The following is a 6,925-nucleotide window of genomic DNA, read 5'->3' on the forward strand; positions in this document are numbered from 1 at the left end:
CTGGGTTCAAAGGTGAAACTTCACTTCTGCTTAGGTCTCCCGGTTCACCGAATCCAGGACTACAGTGTTGAGTGAGCCCTATTGTCTCCTCTGCCATCCTGTTTACTCTTTCCTCTCTGTGATTGCCTACTCTCTGCTTACCTTCCCATGAGTGTGGTATGGCCACTTTCTGAGGCTCCCTCAGCCAGAGACGGCAATTATGGCTGCAGGCACACTGCTCGCTGGCCACGCACTCTTTTTCTCCTGAGCTCAGACACAGAATCTGAGTTGCAGCATCACTGGGAAGGAAGCTCACCTGCCTGGAAACTTCTCCAGACCCTACCACTACGATTCTCAGCCCATGGGTCGCGACCCCCTCGAAGTCTGAACAGCTCTTCCACGGGATTCGCGTATCAGATATCTTACATATCAGATATTTACATTATGATTCATAACAGTAGCAAAATCACAGCTATGAGGTATCAGTGAAAACAGTTTTATGGTTGGGGGGGGGTCACCACGGCATGAGGAACTGTATTAAAGAGTTGCAGCATTAGGAAGGTTGAGAATCGGTGGTCTAGGACATGGAGCTGCCTTCTGGCGCCTTGTCCAGAGCTCCACTGCTCGCTCACGCTCACGGGTGCACAGAGACCAGCAGGTGTCTGATCCTTGCTGTTTTCTGTGTGACTCACGAGTGGCACCTCATCTGGGGACTCCACTGTTGCCAGGACTCCTGGGCTCTGGTGTTTTCCCTTCAACTTTTACCACTTTGATCCGAATAAGAACAATCAAAGGAAACTTGACTTCCTTCACAGTAAACGCGGGCACTACTCACAAAGCGAAAGAAAGGAATCTTTAGGGCCCAAACAGAAAAAAAAAAAAAAAAAAAAAAACCAGATCTGAGCCCAGACGTTTCATGAACTCATTAAACACACACACACACAGTCAAAACAAAACAAAAAGTCTTTTTCTTAAAAAGAAAGAAAATATCACTTTCTTCAAGGATTAAACAAAATAGGATCTCACTAGGAATATCTAGAATGTTCTGCCTCTTAGCCCTTAAAACTTGGCTCATCCTTTTGTTGCTCGCAAGCTTTGTCTTTGACCCCTGGGGTCTCGGGTAAAAGATATTTTAGAAAATAGAGAAGTTGGGACCAGCTGCTGGCTTCCTCGTATCTCCCCCCCCCCCCCCCCCCCCCCCCCCCGCTCCCCGCAAGCCAGTTCCCAAAACTCCTTCAAGTCCCCTCGTTCTACAAAGTGAAGATTTGTTCTCTCTACACCAACAGTCGAGAAGTCGCCCTGGAAAGCGGTTTTCACTACTGTAGCTGTTTGGAACTGGCTCCGCAGACGTAAACAGGGTCATCTGGGGCCAGAGAGGGTGGGTGTTTCGTTTTAAAGCGCTGGTTAAGAGTGAAAGCATGTGACTTCAGTGGGGCCAGAAACAAGGGAGCCTTTGTGTGCACCAGCAAAGCCAGCAAGTGCAAGTGAGCAGCAATCCTGAGGCTACACACAGGGGCTGCAGCGGCACAGAAGGCTGAAGCTGGTTCCAAGGCTCTGGTAGGACACCACTAGGGGCAGGTTTACTGCAAGTCCCCAGGCTTGAGGAGACAAGCAGCGTTCCTTGGAGGTAGGGGTTGTGTGGGGAGGAGACGGAGGCAGAGAGATGGGGTGCCGGGGCGAGCTTGCATAGGAACACGGTATTCCTATACCCAGCTGAGAGGCAGCCCAGAGCCGTTAGAACGATGTCTGGGGTGTTTGGATGGACTCACCGCTGTGTTTCTTGGTCTTCACATCTAAACAGCGGCAGCCTCGCTCCCTCGGTTCATCCTCTGTTCCTGCATGGCCGAGAGACCTGAAGAATTCTGCAGGACAGTCCTAGCCGCTCAGCGACCTTGATTCTCGCCAGGAGTGGAAGATTGATAGTTGGCAGGCCACTGCTGGAGGGAAATTGGCAGGCTGCTGACTCTGCCTACCCTGGCTGCACCCTCAGGCACCAACAGTCACGTGCACCAGCCTTCACCAAGCTACTAAGGACCCTTGGAAACTGGGCAAGCATGGGTTCTGCTCATGGTCCCCCTGGACAAGGCAGATGGCCCACCCCGCTGTCTGTGCTGCTTACATCTTACCTGCCCCATGGCTAGTGTGTCCTTCCCCGAGCGGTTCCTCAGCCCAGGGTTTGCTGCAGGGAGCCTTGCTGAAGTGAGACAAATTTCCTGAAAGTCTCCAGACCTGACTTCAACACTTCGGCACCAGGAAGAAAGGAAATGGCTCAGTTTTGCTGTAGAAAGCCTAATCTCGTGGACCACTCAGGGCTTCAGAGGGGAAGCTGGTGGCGGAGGTCGTGTTGAACACCATGCCTTTGGCGATCATCACTTCACCCCACTCATAAGGAGTCTTCACATCCTTCTTCCAGAGATTTCTGAGCTCCTTATCAAGCTCTTTCCTAGGTGGTGGTGCTATGGTAGGGAATAAGACTGACCAGTTACCTCAGGCCCCTCCAGGCCTCATCAGGGACCTCCAGTCTATCTAGGCATGTCCAGAGCCACTCACCCAATCACAATCCACTGATGATCAAGAAAATGGTACCTAGATGCGCATAGCAACCCACGCCTTTTACTATAGCACTTGGGAAGCAGAGACAGATGGATCTCTCTTAGTTTGAGACTAGCCAGAGCTACACAAAGCGGCCCTGTCTTGAACCCCCCTGCAAAAGAAAATGGTGCCAGATGTTAAAGAGATGCCTTAGTGGTTGGGAGCAGGTGCTGCTCTTGCAGGTGACCCAGGTGCCTTTCCCAGCACCCACATGAAACTCCAGTTCTAAGGGAACTAGCGCCCTCTTCTGGCTCCTAGGAGTCCCAGGCGTGCATATAGTGCACATAATGTAAACAAAACACTCACACCCAGAATAATAGAAACCAATCTGAAAGGAGAGAGAGAGAGGGAGAGAGGGAGAGAGAGAGAGAGAGAGAGAGAGAGAGAGAGAGAGAGTTCCCGGAAGGGGAACACTGAAATTTCATATTTAGAATGAACAACTGTGGAACAGTGAATTGACTCCGTACTGGCCCTAATATCAGCAAAGAGGCTCACAGCTTTGATCCTATCAGACTCAGGACTGGAGGGTTTTTCTGTGATTCTATTTAGAATAGTAGCCAACTCGAGTATATTCACATTTTCAGAGCCTCTGAAATTGGTGCCTGGGGCTCAGGGGCACTTGGTAAATGTGTGTTAGAAATGAGGTAACCACCGGGCATTGAACCCTCTCCACTTCACAGTCAGAATCATCGGGCATAACCCTGGGCTCACTCAGGTGACAAACAAGAAACTTATATCAGGGTCATACAGACCTCCTGGCCTCAGCCTGTTCCTCCTCTGGGTCTCCCATAGCCTCAGGCCATGTTGTCTGATACTTTCAAGGTCTAATTAGTTCTCAGACACTGATTCAGGATGAACCCTGAGACTCCGTGACCAGAAGTGCCTTTCTGTGTTTATGGAAAGGCACCCCTCTTTAAACTGGTTAAAAGTACTACAAAGACTGGCCACAAATGCCCTGTCTGGGTCAGAGTCGTGGCTTCCAAAAGAGCCAGTCCATTGTCACGGCTTTGGTCTCTGAGTGTGTGGACAGGAAATGTGGGTCCCTGACATCAGGAATGCAGTCTGATAAACACAAGTCTCCAGCGATTGCACAATTCTCCTTCATAGTACACAGACGGAGCAGAGGCAATGTCTCTCCTTGTGGATAAAGAAGACCCACGCAGGCTTCTAAGCCTCTGCAGGGCTTGCTCTTAAGCTTGTTGCTTTGCAATAAGACAGTCTTTATTACATTTTAAAATCTGTCTTAGCCGGGCCTGGTTCCAACACTCAGGAGGCAGAGGCAGGTGGCAGATCTCTGTGAGGCCAGCCAGGTCTACATAGCAAGACCTACCTCAAAACAATCACACACACACAAAAAAAAAACAACCTGATTTTGTTTTTGTTTTTGTTTTTGCTGTGTGTGTGTGTGAGAGAGAGAGACAGAGAGACAGAGACAGAGAGAGACAGAGAGAGAAAATATGTCTCACTGTACAATCTCTCGATCTTTTCACCTCAACCTCCCCAGTGCTGGGATTACAGGCATGTGCCAGCCATGCCCCAGCTAATTGCCTGAAATCTTACACACAAATCCTTGAGTTTAGACATACCGTATGCTTTTTTTCCTGGGGAGATGATCAGTATAAACAAAAGAATTCAAGATCTCCCACCCCCACAAAGAAACCAATAGACGAAATATGGACAGATAAGCCTAGTCCTATCCCACTGACAGATGAAGATGCCCAAGACCAGAAAGGTCCTGCCCCGAGTCATTTCCCCAATTGGTGACCGTGTCCTCTTACCAATCGCATCTCCGCAGTCCGGGCTGGGTAGGGTTTCCAATGTTCCGCGCCACCTGGATTTCTTGCAGGGTATGATCTTCAGGACAGGAGCTACGTGGCTTACTTTGGATCTGTGCCCTGGGCTTAGGATGGTTCCTTGTCTCTGCGGTCACTGGCTCATCAGTGGGCCTCACCCTCTCAGGCACTGTCAGTGTCACTCAAATGCCCAGTGGCTTGGAGCCAGGGAAGTTTTCCATGTCCGTGGCTCACAGGATATGGTTAACATGGCTCCTTCTCAGCTCCGCAAGTGGCATTTCTTTTTTTGTGTGTTCTCTTTTGATGTTTGAGACAGGGTTTCTCTATGTAGCCTTTGCTGTCCTGGAACTCACTCTGTATACCGGGCTGGCCTCGAACTCACAGAGATCGACCTACTCCTGTCTCTCAAGTGCTGGGACTAAAGGCATGCGCCACCTCTGCCTGGCCCAAATGGCATTTCTAATTTTAGTTAGATTCAGTCCTGTACAGTCTTCCCCCGTTAGGCAAAAAGTTCTCCCAGGAAGCGGGTGATCAAGGGCAGAGAAGTCGGGTTTAGTGGGCCAAAAGAGTCTCATTTTACAAAGGGATCAGTTCCAAGACCTCCAGTGAGGGGCAAAAAAAAAAATCACACAAAGTAAAAATTGTCCTTGAAAATCCTTTAAGATGCCCGTGAAGTTCAACAAGCAGACATGATCACTTCTCAGGAAAGCCCGGCCAGCCAGGTTTTTCTCAGTTGAGCAGCCGTCGAAAACACTGGCTGGCATTTAAAACGCTGAAGCAGAGAGGCTTATCTGTGTATGATCAGACTCTGCTGTGACATGACCAGGGAAGGGCCTGTACATGCTCCATGTCACACACACACACACACACACACACACACACACACACACACACGAAGTTGAAGAGCAAGAGAGCGGTACTATGTCACTGTGCACTAATAATACATCATTGTGAGTTCCCCCTGATGCTATGACCCCCTCTCTCTAGCCCTCCTCAGCTAAACCACACCCCTGACTTGATGCAAACTAAACGGGCCTCTCAACTAACCCCACTTTATGCCAGCACTCCAGGCTTATTCTGCTGCCATCTTGGCTTGTTGATCGAGAACTCCTGACCCATAGAAACCGTGAGCCTGCCGGGCGGTAGCACATGCCTTTAATCCCAGCATTTAGGACTCTGTGAGTTTCAGGACAGCCAGGGATACATAGAGAAACCCTGCCTTGAAAAACAAATAAAAAAAGAAACCATGAGCTCATTAATGCCTGTCGTTTTAATCCGCTATGTGTAAGGGTGATTGGCTACACAGGGCTAACACGATGGTATTAGTATTCCTTCAGGCCTAGGGATGCTCTGGCAGAGTTTTGTGGTAGGGGGACTGAGACTGCAGTGGCCTTTATTGTTTTAAGATCTGTTTGTTTGTTTAGAGACAGGGTTTCACTATGTAAACCAGGCTGACCTCGAACTCACAGAATCTGACTGCCTCTGCCTCCTGAATACTCGAATTAAAGGCGTGCGCAACACCACATGTTGTGAAATATTACTTGAAGGTGTGGTACATTTGTTTATGCTGTGGAACATTTGTTCAATGATGCAAAGATGTGTTGCATTTGTTTAACTCTGTAAAGCTGTGTTACTACTGTGCCTGTCTAAAACACCTGATTGGTCTAATAAAAGAGTTGAACGGCCAATATCTAGGCAGGAGAGGGATAGGCAGGGGCTGTGAGGCAGAGTAAATAGGAGAGATCTTGGCTTGAGAGAAGAGAAGAGGGAGGATTGAGAAAAGAAGGAGAGGAGGATGCAGGGGCCAGCCACCCAGTCACACAGCCAGCCACGGAGTAAGAAGGAAAGAAAGGTATACAGGATAGAGAAAGGTAAAAGTCCAGAGGCAAAAGGTAAAAAAAAGTTGGATAGAAACAAGCCAAGCGCCGGGCGGTGGTGGCGCTCAGCCTTTAATCCCAGCACTCGGGAGGCAGAGGTAGGTGGATCTTTGTGAATTCGAGGCCAGCCTGGTCTACAAGAGCTAGTTCCAGGACAGGTTCCAAAGCTAAAGAAAGAAAAATAAGCCAAGCTAAGGCTGAGCATTCATAAGTAAGAATAAGTCTCTGTGTATTTATTTGGGAACTGGGTAGCAGGCCCCCAAAGTTTATTTATGTGTATGTACATGTATCTGTGTGAGTGTAAGCCATATGTGTGGAGTTAAAAGAGGGCATTGGCTCCCCTGAACTGGAGTTGCAGGCTGTTGGGAGCCACCTAACATGGGTGCTGGGAACTGAACTCTGGTCCTCTTAAAGAACAGCAAGTGTTCTTAACTGCTGAGCCATCTCTCCAGCCCCTCCATCTGCCTTTAGAAAGACCCCGGCAGCTGAGAGGGGGGCTGCGGAAGGGGCAAGGCTGGGAGCAGCAGAGAGACAGAAGGCTGCAGCTAGGAGAAATACTTGTAGTAATTACAGTCTGTTCAAACTTACTGGCTCCTCACAAAAAGTATTAAAAAGCAATACTTTGACAGTTAACATTTATTGAATACTTTATCCCAAGCACTTTTCTAAGAACCTTACATGTTT

This window comes from Microtus oregoni, unplaced genomic scaffold (assembly GCF_018167655.1).
Source record: "Microtus oregoni isolate MIOR12 unplaced genomic scaffold, Mior012 000031F_ref0000149, whole genome shotgun sequence".
Taxonomy (NCBI): domain Eukaryota; kingdom Metazoa; phylum Chordata; class Mammalia; order Rodentia; family Cricetidae; genus Microtus; species Microtus oregoni.